Raw genomic sequence first — 2,255 nt, forward strand, 5'->3', positions numbered from 1 at the left:
TTTAGATATAGGTAACAGTAGAGTGTATCTTGATATATTATACATACTTGGAGAATAATGTATTCTAATTAGGATCCCATTCTTGTGTTTTTGCATGATGCAGAGTTTCACTGGTATGTTGACCTTTTACCCTGTGACTTTGCTGAACTTTTTAGTTCTCAGATGTTTTTTGTTTGTTTGTTCTTTGTTTTAGATTCCTTGTGATTTTCTACATAGATCATCAAGTCATCTTCAAGTTATCTATCTATCTATCTATCTATCTATCATCTATCTCTCATGGTACTGGGGATTGAACCCAGGGCCTTATGCATGTTAGGTGAGTGCTGTACTATTGAGATACATCACAGTCCTTTTTATTTAATTTTGAGACAGGATCTCTCTAAGTCATGCAGGTTGGCCTTGAACTTGTGATTCTTCTGCCTAAGTCTCCCTAGTAGCTGGGATTACAGGTGTGCAGCACTATGCTGGGTGCTATATGCTTTTTATTTCTCACAGTGTGTAGGACTTCCAGTTCTATTAGGTGGAAAGCATTTAGGCTTTGACCATTAAGTATGATGTATGTTCTCAGGTTGTTTTTTTTTTTTTTTTAAGATGTTCATTATCGAATTAAGGGAGGTCCTCCTCTCTATTCTCAGTTTTCTGGAGGATTTTAAAAGCATGAATTAGCATTGAATTCTGTCAAATGTCCCTTTTTCATAGATTGATAAGATTATTATATTTTACTTTAGCCTGTTAACATGGCAAACTTCTTTGGTTTTCACATACTGAACCAGCCTGGCATCCCTGAAATAAAACTTCAGTGCTAAATTCTATTACTGATATTTTGCTGAGGAATTTTGCATCTATTTTGTGGAATATTGATTCATAGTTTCATTTTTGCACTTTCGTTTTCTGGTTTTGGTATCAGGGCCTCAAAATGAGTTGGGAATTGTTCTGTCTTCTACTTTCTTTTTTTTATTTTCTTATTTACTTTATTTCCATATAATAAATTTGATAAATTATAATTTTGTAAAATACATTTTTGGAACTGTCTTCTACTTTCTAGAAGAGATTATGTACAAGTGGTATTAATTCTTTTAGACATTTGGTAGAATTCACCAGTGAAACCAGTAGGATTTGGATGTTTCCTTTGAAAGAGTTTTTTTTTTTTTGGGGGGGGGTATCAAATTTCTTTATTTGAAGGAATGGTACAAATTAAAGAACATAAGTGGATGTTTTGGTACAACTTATAAAAAAGGTAAAGGTAACCCCAATATGCATGCACTGCCTTGGTGACCAGGGAAGTCACTTGCACTGCTATGGGAAAGTCAGGCTGAGGTTTAGCTCTCATTATCACTGTCTCCCAGGGTGTGCTTGTCAAAGAGATACTCTGCCATGCCCGATTCTGGGGCTCCCATCTTGCGCAAGTTGGTTACATGGTCACCCAATTCTTTGATGGATTTCACCTGCTCATTCAGGTAATGAGTCTCAATGAAGTCACACAAGTGGGGGTCATTTTTGTCAGTGGCCAGTTTGTGCAGTTCCAGAAGTGACTGGTTCACACTTTTCTCCAAGTGCAAAGCATTGAGCCCACAGTCCCAGTCATCACGGTCTGGGTTTCTTGATATCCTGAAGGAAGATTCCGCCACCTCTGGTGGTTCTGCAGCTTCATCAATTTCTCAGCATGTTCCCTCTCCTCATGAGATTGGTGAAGAAAATATTTGGCAAAATTCTTCAAAGCCACATCATCACGGTCAAAGTAGTAAGACGTGGACAGGCGTAGAGCTCCAGGTTGATCTGGCGGTTGATGGCGGCCTCCGAGTCCTGGTGGTAGTTCTGGCGCACCTGCGAGGGGGACGTGGTAGCCATGGCGGGTGGCCGAGGAGAGGCGCGGCGCTGGAGCGGCGGCAGAGGCCTGGGGCGGTCCGAGGGCGCTGTGAAGAGGTGGCGAAGGGCTGCTGGCTCTGAGCGGCGGCCGGGGTAGGGGTCGAGCGCCTGGTTCCGACAGAGCACTGTTGAAGCAGGAAACCGCGGCGACTCTCGGTGAAGAACGTCTGGCCTCCTTTGAAAGAGTTTTAAATTACAATTTTATTAAGAAAAACTTGTCCATTTTATAAATGTCGAATTTATATGTATAGTGATGTCGGCATGACCTGTGGTGCTATGTTTCATTTCTTTCCCGATACTGTTAATTTGAGTTATCTATTATTTTTTTTCTAGTCTGGCTATAAGTTTGTCAATTTCATCAATCATTTTGTTGACTTTCCATTGTTTAT

At 40.4% G+C, this 2,255-nt stretch overlaps 1 pseudogene across 1 annotated transcript; it reads right to left on the bottom strand.

Moving 5' to 3' along the window:
• Positions 1 to 1,157: 1,157 nt before the first annotated feature.
• On the bottom strand, positions 1,158 to 1,957 carry LOC308639202 (ferritin heavy chain-like; annotated as a pseudogene). Its single transcript has one exon. The product of its transcript is annotated as a ferritin heavy chain-like (transcript).
• Positions 1,958 to 2,255: the final 298 nt, after the last annotated feature.

This window comes from Spermophilus citellus (assembly GCF_964194105.1).
Source record: "Spermophilus citellus genome assembly, chromosome: X".
Classification (NCBI taxonomy): domain Eukaryota; kingdom Metazoa; phylum Chordata; class Mammalia; order Rodentia; family Sciuridae; genus Spermophilus; species Spermophilus citellus.